Source organism: Aulonocara sp. 'chitande type north' Nkhata Bay, linkage group LG19 (assembly GCF_057382095.1).
Source record: "Aulonocara sp. 'chitande type north' Nkhata Bay isolate Kocher_YH1m ecotype deep benthic linkage group LG19, A_spYH_male_GT1.1, whole genome shotgun sequence".
Lineage (NCBI taxonomy): Eukaryota > Metazoa > Chordata > Actinopteri > Cichliformes > Cichlidae > Aulonocara > Aulonocara sp. 'chitande type north' Nkhata Bay.
Genome location: NC_141362.1, coordinates 25,234,017 through 25,253,262, shown reverse-complemented (window position 1 = coordinate 25,253,262; position 19,246 = coordinate 25,234,017). Strand labels below are relative to the sequence as shown.

General features: G+C 39.2%; 1 protein-coding gene across 5 annotated transcripts in view; it reads left to right on the top strand.

Annotated features, from left to right (window-relative positions):
• Positions 1-15,193: 15,193 nt before the first annotated feature.
• Positions 15,194-19,246, top strand: part of meis2a (Meis homeobox 2a) — a 185,344-nt gene continuing 181,291 nt past the window's right edge. The window contains exon 1 of one of the 5 annotated variants that reach the window (XM_086275634.1): positions 15,194-15,369. The gene's annotated coding sequence lies outside the window, so the exon portion shown is untranslated. The remainder of the gene's footprint in view (positions 15,370-19,246) is intronic. The other 4 variants (XM_086275632.1, XM_086275637.1, XM_086275636.1 and 1 more) reach the window with 4 other exon arrangements.

Below are 19,246 nucleotides of genomic sequence, written 5' to 3'. Positions count from 1 at the left end.
TGTAAATCTCACATTTGATGATGGACCACAGGTTCTCAATGGGGTTCAGATCAGGTGAACAAGGAGGCCATGTCATTAGTTTTTCCTTCTTTTATACCCTTTCTTGCCAGCCACGCAGTGGAGTACTTGGACGCGTGTGATGGAGCATTGTCCTGCATGAAAATCATGTTTTTCTTGAAGGATGCAGACTTCTTCCTGTACCACTGCTTGAAGAAGGTGTCTTCCAGAAACTGGCAGTAGGACTGGGAGTTGAGCTTGACTCCATCCTCAACCCGAAAAGGCCCCACAAGCTCATCTTTGATGATACCAGCCCAAACCAGTACTCCACCTCCACCTTGCTGGCGTCTGAGTCGGACTGGAGCTCTCTGCCCTTTACCAATCCAGCCACGGGCCCATCCATCTGGCCCATCAAGACTCACTCTCATTTCATCAGTCCATAAAACCTTAGAAAAACCAGTCTTGAGATATTTCTTGGCCCAGTCTTGACGTTTCAGCTTGTGTGTCTTGTTCAGTGGTGGTCGTCTTTCAGCCTTTCTTACCTTGGCCATGTCTCTGAGTATTGCACACCTTGTGCTTTTGGGCACTCCAGTGATGTTGCAGCTCTGAAATATGGCCAAACTGGTGGCAAGTGGCATCTTGGCAGCTGCACGCTTGACTTTTCTCAGTTCATGGGCAGTTATTTTGCGCCTTGGTTTTTCCACACGCTTCTTGCGACCCTGTTGACTATTTTGAATGAAACGCTTGATTGTTCGATGATCACGCTTCAGAAGCTTTGCAATTTTGAGACTGCTGCATCCCTCTGCAAGATATCTCACTATTTTTGACTTTTCTGAGCCTGTCAAGTCCTTCTTTTGACCCATTTTGCCAAAGGAAAGGACGTTGCCTAATAATTATGCACACCTGATATAGGGTGTTGATGTCATTAGACCACACCCCTTCTCATTACAGAGATGCACATCACCTAATATGCTTAATTGGTAGTAGGCTTTCGAGCCTATACAGCTTGGAGTAAGACAACATGCATGAAGAGGATGATGTGGACAAAATACTCATTTGCCTAATAATTCTGCACTCCCTGTATATGTATTGTAACTGTAACTAATTGACAACACTAAACTTTTAACCTCTTTTAGCCACATTTGTTATTGTGTAGTTTCCAGAAATGATCATCTCCAGCTTGTCTGTGAGGCACACTCGATAACTACAGTGGACTCTCAGTCATGTAGGCCAAGAGGTGTGGCTTACACAAGAGGTGTTGATTTTTTAAGGCCTGGCAGCTGAACACAACAATGCATACCTATGATTAGTGTGGGCCTGGCCTCGGAAGTCTACAACTTTTAGGCAAGCTAATTGCAGGGTGGTGAGTAGAAAAGGTGTAGTGGCTAGAGGGGAAGGAAGTGTGAAGGCCTTCAGGCGTGTTTGATGTGCTTTGAACCATCTCTCTCTTTCACTCTTTTGGATTGTTTATGTGCATACGGTATGTACCAAAGACACAAACATTTATTATCTTGCCTAATCACCCTCAAAATTCCAGTTTTGAAATCTCTGACTACATTCAAGCAGCATGAGGGGATTTTCAAGAATGTCTCCAAACAAATCCATCTCTCTTTTGAGAGAGATTTATGTGGATAAGTAGATGAGTAAAGTGTGTAAAGCTTAAAGAGCTGGTCTTGTGACCACGCACAAGGATGTTCATATGAAAGGTCAGTATGGATTCAAAGCCCTTGAGAGAAATACATCTCTAGAGTTATCAAAGTTCTGTAAATCACCAGAATTTGAACTATGTGGAGACCAACACAACTTTCTTTCTGAAAGGCATGGCCACACTGTGTGCTTTACATAAAGAGTGTTATAATAAGTTATATGTCCCATGTGTGCAGAAAAAAAAAAATTAATAAATAGTAAGTGTGTTACTTCAAATAGTTTGTTTTGCTTTCTTAAATGTCTGTTTACGTGTTATGCATTCAATTTTTTGCAGCTAGGACAGTTTTTCCATTCCATTTTAGACTGACTATTACATTTAAAACTACATCAGCTCTCAAAACTTGATGCACCAGTTGGTAATGTCTCAGCTACAAAAATGGGAAACTAAATTAGTTTCAACCACAGTTCGCTTTTTCAGTATTTGAGACTCTGTCACTTCCTATTGTTTGCATGTTGTGTGTGGGCTTGACTGAAACTTGATCTTGCTGGGGAAGCTGTGTTTAGGGTGAGGTGGACAGGCCTTTGTTACTGCCTGAGGGGTGTTTATTTGGGCGGCTTCAGTTGGCTTCCCTGTAATCATCACCCAGCCCCACAGGATATAAGGGATTAATGAATATGTTGGAGGGGAAGTTACAGATGACTATTTATCATTCTCATGGGGATGAGAAGGAACGGGATGAGAGACAGTAGAAGAAGAAGTTGCAGAAGGTGCATTTGAGCAAGCGCACATATGTGGGCGTTTGTGCAAATACGATAAAAGACATAGGAAGGAAGGGTAAAAAGAGAAATCCTCTCTATCGTATCTTATTGGTCCTTCACTTTACAGTGGTAATAGTTTAACATTTTTACAAATGCAATCGTGTGAAAAAGTTTACACAGGACTCTGTGCATTCCTGTGAAAATTAAGTACACCCCATGATTCAGGAACTTGTTTTGCTACAGTTCATTGAGCTTTGTAGGCATTTGTTTCGGCACAGCCCTTATGGTATGCCTTTGACTGGACCATTGGAACACTTCAATTCTTGGGTGAACTTGGGATGTTGTTAAGAGAAAACAGCCCTTTCAAACAAGCCATATTTATTCAGTCTTTTTAAAATTGTACTGTTATAAACTTTAACATTTAACGCTGACTGCTGCCTGAGGAGTGTGTAATATAGATCTTCAGAATTATGTCATTCTACTGAGCTTTTCTGGGCTTATCCTTGGGGGGAACTTGCTGGGACATCCACACCTGAGAAGAGGGTTAGTGTTAGGCATTGTTTTAACACACACATAAATGTTCCATATCAAAATTTCTGCTTTTATAGAATAGCCACACTTGCCAATGATCAGTTAATCAAGTGAATTTGATTAGCAGAAACTGCTACTTACCCCCCTGATTTCTATGTAAGCAATCAGGTGATGGTGAAAATTTTCACAGGGCTACATTGAGTTCAGTAAAAACTGTCTTTTTCAAATGACTATGCTTAACTGTACATATAGTTAACATACAATATACAATACAAAACCACAAGCCAAGAGCCAAAGCATTTTTTAAAACTCTACAATGTTCATGATTAAGGTTGGAATCATTTGTAAATACTCTATTCTGTTTCTGTTTACATTTTAAATGGTTTCTTCAACTTTTTAAAACACTCCTGAACCATATAGCACAGCATAGAGGGAAACTGTAACCTGGTGACAAAAGGTCAGTCACATAGTGTGAAACTACAACTTGATGATTTTATGGTTGTCAAGCTTTAGAAGTGCTACTCGATGGACTGTGGTATCATCAGACAGAGCCAGACTACCCTCTAGTTTCCCATTGCACTATGGATGGATGCATTAAGGAGAACTGGTTAGTGGATTTCAAGATGGCACTTAACCAATTCGACTAATTCGACATTGATACATTTGCCAAAAACAAGGGTGGATGTACAGGGGGGCAACTGCCCCCTGCTGTAGAGCCTTGCCCCCTAGCTGCACCCCCCCCCCCCCCCCCCCCAACTTTTATGTCCTTAAAATCCCTTTCGTCTGTGCAAGATTGCTATTGTTTTGCCAGTGAGGACTGCACAGTGTGAGTTTTTCTAATTTAAAGCTTATAAAAATCACCTTGTCTTTATTTTCTTAGAAGAGATAATGATACAATAAATAGTTTAAAAGTGTTTTTGGGGATATTTTGTTGACTCCATTTGCATATAGGGGATTTTCGCATACCTCACTGAAGAGGCATGTGAAACCCTGCCTAGCTCTTTGCCCCTCATTTAAATTTTCTAGATCTGCCACAGGCCAAAAAACAAACAACAAAACACTTCCTCCACATAGTACCTGGATGTGCTGTACTGTTACCTGCTTGCATAGATGTAAGGTAGTAAAATGAAATAATCATATAGTGCATCGGGGTCTAAATATCACTGCACCTAAAGGATCAAATACTCAAAAGTTAAAGACAGATTTCATTGATAATTATTCTGCAGACCATCCCCTTTTTATTTTGGACAGACATTGCCCAGCTACATAAGATGGTAATGTAAGACCTTAAAAATGCACGTTGTAAACATTGTGTGTGTGGATGTGTGTGTCTGTCTCATGAGGGTGGGTGATTAAAAAAGTAACGATTAGTTTTCACTCTAATGTTTCCATACCACATCAAATCAGAAGAAATTGATGCCTGGAAAAACTCTGAGCCAGACATGACTCCTTATATTACTCTTCAGAAGTCTTCAGACATCTCGTCTTTTCCTAAAACATCCCTTCACTCAAAATATCTAAGTGCACTCTCTCTTTTTCACACACACACTCACACGTGGACGCACACGCGCGCACACACATTTTGCTATGAAACTCTTGTAACAATAACTCCCCCCTGCCTCCCTCCCCTCCTCAGCTTTGTAGCCCCCATCCTTCCATTCCTCTCCCCTGTGGCCACCTCCTCTTAATCCTCAAGCTCATCTGGGAACCACCAGCACTCCTCTATAAAGAAATGTATTGTGCCCAGATTATTTGATTGTTTTCAGATGTTGGACCATTCCTACACAAAAGAGGAAGAACAGGGTTTGTCCAAAGCCGTCGGCTACTAGGCCCATGGATGGACACGCCAGGAGGGGGGGGAAAAAAGGGATCGGCGTGGGGCTCGGGGAGCGGACACACGAGTCAGGAAGTGACCCTTGCAATGCAAGATTACAAACAAAGTGCTCTCTCAACTTCTGCAGTCCCTGCTGTGGAACATACCACTTCTGCGACAGCCAAGGGGGTGGCGCTTGAAGGAAGAAGGAAGGAAGGATCGTTTCAGCCTACTCTTTCTCCTTAATGCTGCATCCATTCAGCGAGTTTGCTAGAGGGAGTAGGCGGGTCTGGGGTAGTCGGGCCAGGAAGGCACTTCACTGATGAAAAGTCAGCACATGGAAATGGATGAGAAGTGGGCTTGCGGGTGGAAGGGTGGGTGGGGTGGTGGGGGATTGGCTTGCAACCAGCAGACATGAACTGGGATGTAAAGGGGAAGAAAGGGAGGGAGGTGAAGGATGAAAGGCAGGGAATGAGAAAAAGGATAAGGGTAGTGATTGGGAATGTGAGAATCTGGAAAGTAAGCGTAACACTGAGGGAAGAATCACAAAGACTAATGGTCTGATTCAGGGCTTGTCGAGCACTGGAGTTCTCTGCCTGTCAAACAGCATGAAGCAAACAACCTTTTTCTTTGTCTGAGGGCGAAACATTGTATAAAGGAAGCAGCCCGTTGAAACTGAATAGAGCTTTTGTCCTGAGGTTGTTGTGCCTTTGCATTTGAACAAGCCTCTAGATGATTAAAATAATCCTCATCATAAGGCTCCATTTCCTCACATTAGTCTACTTAAGACTTCATCCGGTTTCTTAACAAGTAACTGGATTTAACTCTTTAACTTGCTGCGCATCCTTGACAGTAGAAGATTCTTGTCACATCCCCCCAATCTGTGCTGGAATTGTCCAATTAAAGACAAACTGACATTTTCTGTTTGATTTCTCTCAAGTACAGAGAGGACAGAAATGAAGCAAATCTCTGATAAATAAAGAAAATACCCGGATGGACAAGCACACACACACATGCACACACACACTCCACCCCCGTCTACACTGTCATGAGTGACTCACAGCGCATCGCAGCACCGTATGAACTTCAAAAAGAGGCTGGCTGTACATTCACAGTGTATTCAAACCCCTGCTCTTTAAATAGCTCAGCCTCCTCCAAACAGAAATATACATGCATTAAAAATGATTGACTCACACGAGAATTAAAGAAGCAGAGATAATGTCGTTACATTGTGTAGCGCACGGCAGCAGTGCTGCACAGACAATGCTGGTTTGTCTTGGTCAAAGCCAACATTTGTTCATGTAGGCAAGGCAGCACATGTCTGTTCTAAACACTGTTCTTCTTATTATTATTATCATATGCAGACAAAGTTCCATGACATTTGCATTGTCACAGCTTTTATTTAATTTAATTTTAATTTTTTTTTCATTAAATGTTAAACTTTGTTATCACCTGTAAGCACTTACATGCACACATGCCTACGCATGCTGCGTTTGTGACTGAGCGTAATTGTGTGTTTTTAAGCCAGGTAGTGTTTGTCTAAATGTGAGTGTGTGTGTTCTGGAATGCACCTGCCCTGATAGGCAGGCAGTGGAATGCTGAATACTGTCTCTCACCCAGGGAGGCAGGGCTGGAATGTAGCCTAGGCCCTAATTCTTCTCTTCACTGCACAGGAGAGTTGCATGTTCACATGCTCACACACACGGATACGTGTCCAATCCTTAGTCCTGGTTTTGCTCACGGTGAAGGTTGCGCGTGCACCTATGTGCCCGAGAGCGTGTGTTGTGGCTGGGTGAGGGGTGTAAATGCGCTTTCCCACGAATGTGTGCGTGTTTCACTTCAACAAACTTTCTTTAGCGTGCAACCTGAGAGCAATTAATTTTTCCTTTTGAGCGGGAGCTGTGTAATTTTCATTGCTTCACGCATTGTTATTAAGTCGTTCCATGGGGCTGCAAATTCCAACCAACAAAGCAAGCTTGCTGCTCCTTTTAAAACTTGCCAGATCCACTGCCCGTTTACTTCAACCCCCTCATATTCTTATACACTCCACTGAAGTTCACGTACTTAACACTACCACAGTCAGTGTCATCTCATTTTATTACAGAGCAAAGAAATCTAGATGAAAAATCCAACCTAAATGCTGATTTTGCTGCAGAAACAATCAGTTTCATTATATAATACATCCACTCATGTATAATACAGCAAATAGTGTAGCTCTCTGACAGCTGTACAAGATTTACACAACTAAACATTAAAATGAAAGTAAGCAATGATCTAAACTTTCAGTTTGGTCCAAACAGGAGTGACTTCATATACAGTGCACCTACATTGTTGTACTCTATATGAAATCCTACCCATTTACTTCCTGGCCCTCAACCATGCCTACAGGCAGATCCAACTTCATAGCACTCACATCAAAGAGTTAATTAAAGAGGTAGGAAGTATGGGGGAAACTGGCTGTTATAGTTTATATGTCTTTCACACCTCAGCACACGTGCAAACTGGAAAACTAGGTCTCTTTATTTATATTGATTGATTAGTGTTTCCTTAAGTGGTATGGGTCCTTACAGGGTCCTGACTATCACGTTGAAGTTCAGTCCTCTAAGTAGTCAAAATGTGTCAAAGGGGTTTGGAGTTGGCGTTTAGTTGGGCACAACGTTTTTCCCAGTACTGCTATCAAAAACCTCAGAGGCTTTGTTTCCAGTAAGGTTGGCTGCTGGGGAGAGACTATACCACAAAACCAATCACATGCTTTCAGTCAAAAGTCCCTTGACATGATTTCAGAAAAAGGAAAACAACAGTCATCTACTCAAAATTAACTTATTATTATTATTATTTTTTTTTTTAAAAAGAGGAAATCTTAAAAAGAAGAAAAGAAAAAAAAGATGGTCCACATAGTGCTGTCATTCAGAGCACATTTACTGCATGGTAGTCTTGAGACTCGCAGGGCCAATTGATTTTTGCGTTGCTTTTTTTATTTCTTCAAATGGGACAAATAAACAGGAAATGTGTGAGGGGGGGGGGACATTGATGAGGGTGAATGGAGGAAAACAGGAGACGAAGGGGTGAAAGTGGTGGGGATAGTTCTAGTATTAGAGAGTGTTGCATGGATTCTCACCACAGCCTGAAACCAAAATCAGAGCGTTTCCATTCAAAATGAAAGTTACTTGATGTGGGCCGGCAGTAACAATAGCCCATGTGACAGGGCCCTGGGGTCACACGGACATAGCTTCTGCCATGTCTCCTTGTGTATTACGATTACTATGTTTACCTGTATACAACATAGATTTTTATTTTGTGATAAATTCTGGCTTTTTGTACTGTGTTTATATCTTTATGCAGTTGATCCTAAGCTCCTTTGATTGTATGCACTTGTGATGGATTGTTTCTGCATGTGAGTAGATGTGGATGTGTAACAATGTAGGTGTGTGAATAAACAGGCAGCAACCTTGTTGCTAGGTGATTTAAACCGCTTCGCAGTGCTTTCTTTTGGCCTTTGCTGCCACCAAGTGGCTGCGCATAAAATTGCAAGTGTTGCTTATCATGCGCTACAAAACGCAACGATCAGTCCAAGTTTGTGAACCAGGCTGTTTAATTTCACTTCTTTTCTTAGATAACTTTATTTTCTCCTATCAGTTTACACTACATTGACATCGTTGTTTTTTTTTAAAAATCTAAACATGGCAAATGGCCTGTATTTGTATAGCGCTTTACTTAGTGCCTGAGGATCCCAAAGCGCTTTACACTACATTCAGTCATACACCCATTCACACACTGGTGATGGCAAGCTACATTGTAGCCACAGCTGCCCTGTGGCGCACTGACAGAGGCGAGGCTGCCGGACACTGGCGGCATCGGGCCCTCTGACCACCACCAGCAGGCAATGGGTGAAGTATCTTATCCAAGGACAACGACCGAGACTGTCGGAGTCAGGGCTCGAACCGCCAACCTTCCGATTACACGAGGAACTGCCAACTCTTGAGCCACGATCGCCTGAAAGGGCAAGTCTACATCCGAGCACCGTAGAAAGCGTAAGAAAAAGCCCAGAGTGCTTAACAGTCTCAACAACTTTTAAGCAGTGGCACCCCCTTGTGGTTGAGTCTAAGAAGATATTTTGTTAATTTTATCCATCTGACAGATTTGGATATTTTCCCATATCCCATTCTAATTTTTAATCGGATTTTAAAAATTGAATTACATTATCCCATTACAAAAAACAAAATGCCTTTTATAAAATATGAAGCTAGTTGTGCAAAATAAAATACACAGGTTGGCTTGTATATTTTATTTGGCTGTCTTTGTCTTTGTGGGGTTTTTTGTTGTTGTTGTTTTTTTGACAGAACAACAACAGCACAGGACATGGACTGAAACAGACAGAAGTGGGGTAGACTCTGCGGTATTAGGATGCAAATGAAACAAATGAGATCAGAATGAACAAGGTTTAACACCATCAATAATGTCATCTATGGTAAGGGGAAAAAATCATCATGACATATATAGATTTAGCAGATTTTTACAGTGGATGCTTTCCCTGATGCGACCCTAAAGGGATTTGTTTCTAACCAAACACCTTTTGATGTAAAACACTACACCATTGAGCCATTCATGAAAAATAAAAAAACAAAATATCAGAATTACATAAGTGTTTAGACTTTGTCATACCAAGCTGTGGTGTATCCTGCTTCTATCACTGGTCTTTAATAAACAGCTGTGCCTAACTGGACATAAATAGGAAATCTGGATACCTGTCTATATAAAATGTTAAAGCTATTTTGGATTGAAATACCAACTCATGGTTACAGTGTTTTTGCAGTATTAAAATGCCCAAGAGCACATTATCTCCATAGTTCTTATTTGAAAGGAGGTTGAACTCACAAACAGCCAAACTGAAAAACTGGGGATGACATTCACAGCTATGACCAGTAAACAAGAACCCACTGTAAATAAGATCCAGGGTTACCTTGTGGAGATACAGCTGTGGTCAGAAGTTTGAATGCAGTCATCACAGGCCTGAATGTTAGTTCCTTTGAACAGTTATTTTTACAGGGTGGGATGATGATCTTTAATAGCTATAAAAACAAGAATCGCTTGCGCAGCTTAGAATTTATTTTTTATTTTCTCTGATCCACACCCGGTCAAAAGTGTACATACAGGCTCAAATATTTACATACACTCACTTAAATCCTCTAACTTCTTGTTAGTAATCATGATTGACTACAACTCTGAGTTTCTCTTTGCTAGCATAAAAAAGGATTTTGTAGTTAAACTATGACAGAAAATCGCAGATCTTTGGGTATAAAAGCCTCATATTACGCTTTAGGAAAATCTGATAGGCATTTTCTAGTGTTCTCTGACAGATTATACAACAGTAAAAAAATATGGTAGCTTATATAGCATATGAATATAGTTTCAACTTATTTAAAACATGGATAAATATGTGATCACATGATAAAATAAAATTTATATTATTCAAACCATATATTTTGAATGCGAAAACAAAAATAAACACCTCAAAGGTGTAATTTACTGTGAATACTATGTGAAAGCAACTACAAATAGCCTGAAATGTTCCATTACATTTTAATTCCATTTTTCTATTGAGAAAACAGCAATAATAACACTGGCGCCTTCATGATACAGCTACAGTGACAGATACCTACCAGAATACCAGTCATCAACTATAACAAACATTAAATGTTGTTTTAGTTTCCTTTCACATTGTCTAAACACACCTCTTTACGGTTAATGTTAAATGTCTGATAACCTCGAATGACATTATTTAATGACATATGTCAGTTTTCAGAGCATGGCAGATGACAGTGATCCAAGTTCAGCTTCACAGTCATACAAGCACAAGAAGCTATTCAATCTGAAAGTAGCAAGATGACGTGAAAAATTTACCTTTAAAAAATAAACTTTGCCAATATCTTGAGATTGGAGATGCTCACCTCCTTCAAATTTCACATGATCAGAAAGGATCCTAACGTGTGTTGGTCTACTCCTAGTTACTAGCTGCTTTATGAAGCAAAGCATCTATCTATCTATCTATCTATCTATCTATCTATCTATCTATCTATCTATCTATCTATCTATCTATCTATCTATCTATCTATCTATCTATCTATCTATCTATCTATCTATCTATCTATCTATCTATCTATCTATCTATCTATCTATCTAAAGACATACACAGATAATAAAACACACAACAAAACATTATCAGTCATGGATTGGCCTCAACAGAGCCCCAGCACCCATAGAAAAGCCTTCAGCTTTGTCCTCAAGAATTATTCCTGATGGTTGCTTGAAGAAATTACAAGTTCAAGCTGTGATGAAGAATAAAGTTGGTCATACCAAACATTGACTGTCAAGCTTGCTAGAATATTACTAACTTCTGGCCTTGCCCTATAAACTGTATTTACATCTATATTTGCACATATTTTGATAAATCACTGCACCTATTTCCCATTTTCCCATAACATGCCAACTGTGAAAAGAAAAATAACAGTAAAGTATTGGAAGTTTTCTCCTTTCTCTCTCCCTTTGTCATTCTTTCTTTCTGTAAGGTTTCTTAACCACTTATCCCGTCCAGGATCGCAGCGTGGGCGGGGTTGGTGATGGTGGTGACTGGAGCCCCTCTGAACTGTCACGGGGGAAGAGGTGGTGTACACCCTGGGCAAATTGTCAGACTATCACAGGTCCAAGGCTGACAGACCTACAGTCTACTTAGAATCACCAGTTAACCTAACAAACAGGTCTTTAAACTGAGGGAGGAAGCGGGAATGGAAAACCGTGCTGCTGTAGGGCAACAGTGCTAACCACCGCAACAGCCTATAGCCTATTATTATATTAATAAAGTTCTCTTCCACCCCTGCCCTCTACAGTGTGCAGAGAACAGCTTTTCCATCCCTGCCACAGAAGACACATAGAGGGTGGATAGTGTCACATTAATTAAGTGCAACACTGAACACTGTAGCCTAGCTCACACCAGTTGTGACAGCTGCTGGTCTAGTGGGCTGAACAATTTTTCCATCATAAACCAGAATTAAGTGCAGACATGTTAAAGCTAATTTTCAAACTGACATGAAAGAAGTATTTGATTTTTGATGGTTTATCTCCTTAAATTTACAGTAAAGTTAACTTTTTGAAAACGTATTCAACATTGGCTTTATTTTTTACGACAAACAGTTTTTCAGTCACTAGATTAAGCAAAGAGCTCCTACCGTAGAGAAGCAACACAAATAGACAAGTTGTAAAGATTGGTAAATGGCCTGTATTTGTATAGCGCTTTTCTAGTCCCTAAGGACCCCAAAGCGCTTTACACAACCTGTCATCCACCCATTCACACACTGGTGATGGCAAGCTACAATGTAGCCACAGCCACCCTGGGGCGCACTGACAGAGGCGAGGCTGCCGGACACTGGCGCCACCGGGCCCTCTGACCACCACCAGTAGGCAACGGGTGAAGTGTCTTGCCCAAGGACACAACGACCGAGACTGTCCAAGCCGGGGCTCGAACCGGCAACCTTCCGATTACAAGGCGAACTCCCAACTCTTGAGCCACGATCGCCCCTTGTTAGAAAGAAACACAGTAAGATGACTTTATCAGAGACAAACAGATGTTTATGGATGGAGAGAAAACTTCGTATGAATTACTGTAAATATACTAAGCCCACACCCTACCACGTAAAACGCACATCTGTCTCCTCAAGGCGTGTCACTCGTGCTTTGATCACCGCGATCCGCTCATCCTGTCGCCGTGAAGGGATGAGTGTCACTGTCATTTAACACACCACCTTGGAAAGAAACACAGCAGTGTGTAGCTCAGATATTTATATGTGAATTCACACGCAGGAAATATGATTCCACCATCAATGCTGTCAGGTTGTGGCATCTTCTTGGCAGAATATTTATCAGTTGAATTAATATCTGGCATCAAAATTATGCTAAAGAATTTCCAAACTTCTCCTTTACTGTATCTATTTGTTCGAAGTGTACTTTTAAAGCTTGATGATTGAAACCTCTGTGAACTTCTTTGAGCTTGCTAACCATGATGTTGAAGAGGGTGTGAAGCATGCCAGCTGCGGAATAACCAATCAGTGGTGTTCAGTGAAAACATGCAGAGAAATGCAACCAGGTGAGCTATTTATAGAGGAGATGCAGACACGACTGTTGACTGTGAGACTGCCTTGATGTTTGAGTCATCACAAATCAACATCATTCTGTTTAGTTCTTTGGTTTCCCTTTGGTGTTTGCTTGAGCTAGAGGTTACAGAGGTTGGCACTGCACAATGCTTTAAGTAGTATTATATTCTCTACCTGGCTGACTGTAAGTGCCAAAAATAGAAATATTGTTTTTAGATTTTAGTAAAGAAAAAATGGAAAAACAAAGAACGCTGTGCTTCTTTATCTTTGCTGACTAATAATTCATTTCTTGTTCTGATGCTTTTGCTTGCTTCATTATCTTTTCTCTTTTAGAAAAACATTTTCAATACTATTCAATACATTGCTCTCACGCTGGAAGTAGTGAGATGGTAGGGGAATAGGCTAGTTACCATTTTTATTAAAATCTGTCAGTTGAAGGGATTTTTAAAATTCTAAATAAACTGGAAACTCAAAATTATGGATTAAAGAATTCTTTTTTTTTTTGCTGGTGTGGGATTAAAATTTATGTATGTTATGGACAAACGGATTCGTGGAGTCAAGCCATGAAGCTCCTGGCGTACTATTTTGTTCTGATGTTAATGCAAGATGAAGTTTGGAACTCTGCATTTAGCAGAACTGAGTCAGCAGAGTGTTGGTGACTTTTAGGGATTTTTGTGCAATATGTGTGTGTTGGCATATTACACAGCAACCCTGCTCTGTAATGTCATGTAGTGGGCTACTTTGAGGATGAGTTGTTGTGATTCCCAATGTGGGTATACATTTTTATGTGATTATAAAACTTATCTCACAGCACCAAGTATATATTGCGACACCGTGCATTTATATTCCCTAAAGTGGATAACAATGACAAGGCCAAACATATCTGAGAGTGAGAGCTCCCTCCAATGATGATTTAATTGCTTGTTATGTTATACTTTTTCTTAATATTTCCAGGAAGAAGACTAACTTTCTGCTTGAATTTGACTTCTGCAGTATCACTGTATATAATGCTGTGCCACTACTATTACCTTAGAATACTGCTGCTTGCACGGCAAAAGATCCACACTACAAATTAAGTATATTGTCATCAGTGACTGTAATTCAAACTAAACATGCCCTTCACTTTATTTGCACTAATAGATGCTGTTTCCTGCGAGCTGGAATCACTGATAAAATGTTCAGTATCTTTTTCTATCTTCATAAATAACATTACTGCATATTTCTATGAAATATTGTGATATAATTTTGAAACTATATTGCTCACTTCTAAAGGCTTCCACTTTAAAATAATAGCACTTAAGAGTTGATTTGGGGGACATCTAGGATGAGAAGAATATGGAGGCACTGCTAAAGTTAATTAGGTCAATATCAGTATTTATCCTGAGATTTCAGATGCTGTGGACACTTAACTCTTTTAACTTTTAACTCTGTGGTCCTTGTCTCATAGAAGTAAATCATACAATCTGTAGGTGTTTCAGAAAGCTTGGTCAAGTGGAAAGCAGCACTTTGCGCCATCATTTATTTTCTCATCACAAATGTGGATGAGTATTTTCCATCGTAGGACCAATGCTCCAGTGTGTATACACACAGAGGAAACTCCAGCTGTGATTTGGTTTTATGCTACCTTGAACAGTGGGCTGTTTATTTTTTCTCAGGACTTCCAGCTCAAAGTAGAACTTTCAAGGATATTTTAATAGTCGAGGATGCGGTTCATGCTCTTAAACTATAAAAACAATGGATTCAAAGCATTCAAAAATCAAAGATTAGCAAATAAATTATACCCTACACTAAGTTACAAATAGCACAAAAAGAGCATGCCCATTGTCGCAAATGTGAAATTTAGTCTCTCACAAAATAATTAGACCATTTTGCATTTCATGATGGCTTCTTTCAGATCCCCCACAGGGTGCACATCGGCAGATTAATCCATGTATTCGGGTTTTATGCTAGATGCCATTCCTGACACAACCCTCCCAGGGATTTGTGTCTATTTTTTGAGTCAGGGATATTTCACGTGTTAGCGAAATCTGGTAACCAATGCAAAAATAAATATTATAAAATATTTGGAAACTGGCCTTTTCCCTTTATGGATTGATGTAGGATTTCAGCTGCTCAGCTAGCTATCTGGTCAGCTGCTCATCTTAGCTAGCTAGCTAGCTAGCTATTATCAAGAATATTTTTGGTTTTACAGTTTTTGAAATATGTTGTCAGTGGGTTATGGATCCATGTCAGTTTAGCAATAAGAATCACGGTGACTTAAAAAAGATTCAGCTATGAATTTTTAAGAGAAGGAAGCAGCAGGGAGAATTTCATGGATCCAGGAGTTAACGTGGGTCACAACTGCTTTCCTGCATATTTCAAGATGTCAGTGGGACAGTTTGCCCTGTTGTTGGCAGAGAAGGCACCACATCTGAGGAAGCAGAGAAATACTTTTAGAGAGCCCACTGATCCGGAGTAGCTTCTAGCTACGTGTCTAAGGTAAAACATTTTTTTCTATTTACTATTTCCTATCCTTGTGTATTCAGTGTGTTTTGCGCTACAAGTCCACTGTTGCCAAATGCAGCGGTCTGATTGGTCAGAGCTGTTCATTTGAATGTGAAAAATTGAGCATGATTCGGTAAAAATAAAAGCTCCAAAGTCATCCTGTGAAGTTTTCATGTTTGGTGAGATTTTATTTTTCACTGTATGATAGCTTTCACTGCGGATGTATCTGATAAGTTGACTTGCAGTGTTGCCAACTTAGCGACTTTGTCGCTATATTTAGCGAGTTTTCAGACCCCTAAAAAAAGACGTGAAAGCGCGTATCGCTTTTACTCTCAACAAGCAGCGGGTGCTGTAACGCAGTCAGTTCTTCTTTTACTCTTATGCTGTTTTGTGGATCACAAGGTTTAAAACTACTTATAAACACACACACAAAGTAACTCCACCAGAGTGCCTATTTCGGGTCACTTTTGCCGGTCCAAGCCCGGGTAAAGGAGCAGGGTTGGAATTGTGACATTAAAAAAACAATAATTGCTAAAAGAAATTTAATTTGTAGTTCTAAATAAACTCTAAATGCATTTAGGACGTTTTTTACTCCCTTTATGTCTCTTCCACGATGTTATTTCTCTCTCCAACAACATAGGTTACAATTAGATTAGCATGACCAATTATGCAAATTAGGCGATGACGTCATTTAGCGACTTCTAGCGACTTTTAGGACAACCAATAGCGACTTTCCTTACTGAGGAGTTGGCAACACTGTTGACTTGGCCATTAAGTGTTGCTGGCTAGTCAGCACCAAGAAATATTTGTAGCTTGAATTAATTATTTTCATTTTATTAATGTCCAGTTGTGAGCCATCTCCCTCTATCTCAGTGCCTGCACATTTGAAATTATCAAGGTAAACATGGAAAATATGCCTGTATAGTATTATTAAAAATGCTCTGACTCTAAAATTTTCCAAATGTGCTATGTTGTTGTTTTCAACTATCATTATACTAATTGGACTTTGATGCTAATATCTTTAAAGGTTCATGTAGTTCAGATGATCAAGTCCGTTAAAATATTAGTGACGTAAAAATAGTTATACTGGGTAACAGTGTTTCATGGCATCTTTTTATGTTTCTTTTTACTTTCTAAGGTTTTGATGAATTAAATGTAACATCTTTGAGAATATTTAGTAGAAACTGTTCTGATTTCTATTGGGTTCTGGTGGAAAATGTGGTTGCCAAGAAAATATGCAAATACGGTTGGGTGGCAGTAGTTTGGCTTCACAGTTAATACAGCTTTCAAATAGACAAGTATTTGTTTATCAAAAGAGAGATTTGGATTCATTTAACTGTTTTGTTTACCCCTGGGGCATCGAGACTTGCTGACATAAACTACTAGATAGGCGATTTAGCACTGAGCTATTTTTTTTGTTCTTTTTTAAAGCTTTTAAAATTTGTTTGGTAAGTTATTTTTTCAATATTTTCTGCATTTGTTTAAAACTTTAATATGCCAGCCTTTTCCTGTGTCTATAATTAAGGTTGTCATATTAAGTTTTAAACATTAAACACACATAATCAATGGCAACTTGATTAGCTATGTAAGCAAATATCTAATTAACTATACAAATGGCAACAGCTCAATACATTTAGGCATTCAGACATAGTCAAGACAAAGTTCAAACTAAGCATCAGAACAGGGAAGGTGATTTAAATGAATTTGAATGTGGCATGGCTGTTGGTGCCAGACGTCTTTTTAGAGATAAATAAACTAACATAGACATAGTTAACTACACCTGTTCAACTGCTTGCTAATGCAAATATCTAATTTGCCAACCATATGGCAACAGCTCAGTGCATTTAGGCATTTTGAAATGATCAAGACAACCTGCTCAAGTTCAAACTTCAGCATCAGAATGGGGAAGAAATGTGTATGGCTATTGAATGAAATGTGGTATGGCTAATCTAGGTTATGGTTGATCTCAGTATTTCCCAAGCTGCTGATCTACTTGTATTTTCACGCATAACACTCCCTAGGGTTTACAGAAAAGGGTCTGAAAAAGAGAAAATGGCACCAGTAACCCAAATAACTTATACTTTCAGCTGAAGTATGCAAAAGAGCTCCTCTGAATCCACAACATGTCAAACCTTGAAGCAGACGGGCTACAGCAGCAGAAGCCAACAACAGGTGCCACTCTTTTCAGCTAAGAACAGAAATGTGAAGCTACAGTTTGCATGGGCTCACAATAGAAGATTGGAAAAACATCGTCTGATCTAATCACTGTTGATTTCTGCTGCGTCATTCAAATGGTAGGGTCAGAATTTGGTGTAAAACACATGAAAGCATCGATGATTCTTGCCTTGTTCAGGCTGCTAGTCATCTAATGGTGTGGGTGATATTTTCTTTGCACGTTATGGACCCCTTCATACCAACTGGGCATTGTTAAAACCCCACAGCATATGTGAATACTGTTTCTTACCATGTCAAAGGTAGGCCAACCTGGTTCTAGCCAGGTGTGACTGTTGAAGTGACTGGTGAGACTACATTTAGAGTCTTTGTGTTGATAAGCTGGAGCTTTTAAAGTACTCAGTCTGCACTGGGAGGTTTGCCAGTGTGCTCATCTAACAGTTGGCCCTGTGGATTTTGATTATTGGAGACAATTAAAAAAAATCTTATAATAAAGAAATCAAAAAACATAGAAACAATAAATAAATAAACAAACAAACAGTATAACAAAAACTGAAAACTCCAAACTGATTTAGAATTACTTTTAATATTAGAAATTAAAAGAAAATGGTAAGAATATGAATATAGTGTAGCATTATTCAGATCAAAGACCTAGAACATGCATGTGATTTATAAATAATAATAATAATTATAATGAAAGCACAACACAAAGCCATGACAAATATTATACATTTTTTTATAATATTATTATATAATATTTGCCCACCCCAAAAGGACTATTGTGCTCCAAATTGTGCCAAGTCTTTAAATGCCCCCATATAAATCGAAAAGGGGAAGCCACAAACAAGCAAGGCAAGTGTCAGCACTCTGTTCTACAGAGGTCTCACATAGGGCACATAACACTACAGTGTTTCTCATGCACAAATGTTTTTATTCACTGATCTCTCCCCAAAACTTACTTTCTATCACAAACCTGTGTTTTATTATATAACTTACTTTGAATGCACTATATCAGCTTACGCAAGCTTGATGAGACTGTAGATTTGCATGGTAGCAGATACTAACATATAACATATATTCATTGTTAATTAAGGATATTTATACATGCAAAGCACTTAACTATTATAAAAATTTTTTTTTAACAAAAGCAGCATTTTTGTTCTTGTAGCTGTTATAGCTACTCATAGTGATAACACATTTATTGTTTATTAATATATGTTTAGATTACACAATTCTGAAAAGTCTTAAATTTTGTTCCAGCAGGCATTTTAATGAAATCAACTGCAGAACAGAGACGGCTGACATTGATAATGAACACCATGTATTCTCAGCATGTAATAAGATTAGGTACATATCTTTGTTTTTCTTTCTTCCAACAACAGATTGGAACCATATTTTGTTTGCACTCTATAGTAAAATTGATATTTCCAGTTTAGAACTGAAGCAGGACTGCAAAATGTATAGTGAGTGAGTCGATTTTCCAAAAACACCTTTCTGGAATAAACCACAGAAACAATAGGCATCAACAACTGAATTTTACTGTTAGATGGCACAAATCTGGCTTGATCAATTTATAATGACCAAAATATCCACAAATGGCTGTAAAAAGTCAGTTCACAAAAAGCTTACACATTTAATAGACTTGTCTAATTGTACACAAGTCTGTTAAACTGATAAAATAAATGCAGCAGTGATACAA